The following is a 583-nucleotide window of genomic DNA, read 5'->3' on the forward strand; positions in this document are numbered from 1 at the left end:
CTGTTCTGACGTCAGTTAAAGGGAATGTCTAATGCAGTTTCATGCATTCTGACTTATTTACACTGTGAAAGAGTTGGATTCTCATGCTAAACATTGCCAAAGTTTCATTTAAGATATCTCTGTGCCAAATGCACTGCTTCAAGTCAAGTCCCCTTTATTTATACAGCACTTTTTACAATACAGCTTCACAGTGATAACGAAATCAAAGTTTCAAAGTACAACAAAGTTTGTTTCTAGAAGAAAATTGTGTCATCGTCCACCTGAAGTAAGGCGGATCAATAATACTGTTGAATATTAAATGTCCCCAGATGCTGGAGTAATAACTACTTTTAATGAATCTTTTGGGATCGAATTATTGCGAGATGTTTCACTATAAACTACAGACATGGCATCTGAGGGCTATTTCTCATTTTTCTCAGAGCTCTTCTAAGCTTTTCCTCTAGTAATGTCTTTAATGTCAGGGTTCACATTCACTCTTTGGCTGGAATTTCACAGGAGAGCAACAAAAATCGGCTCACGTTGCAGAAAGGAGAGCGACACAGACAGAAGAGAGATGGCGAGTCCAGTGGTGTCGTCTGGCAGC

Source organism: Leuciscus leuciscus, assembly GCF_965113295.1.
Source record: "Leuciscus leuciscus genome assembly, chromosome: 1".
NCBI lineage: Eukaryota > Metazoa > Chordata > Actinopteri > Cypriniformes > Leuciscidae > Leuciscus > Leuciscus leuciscus.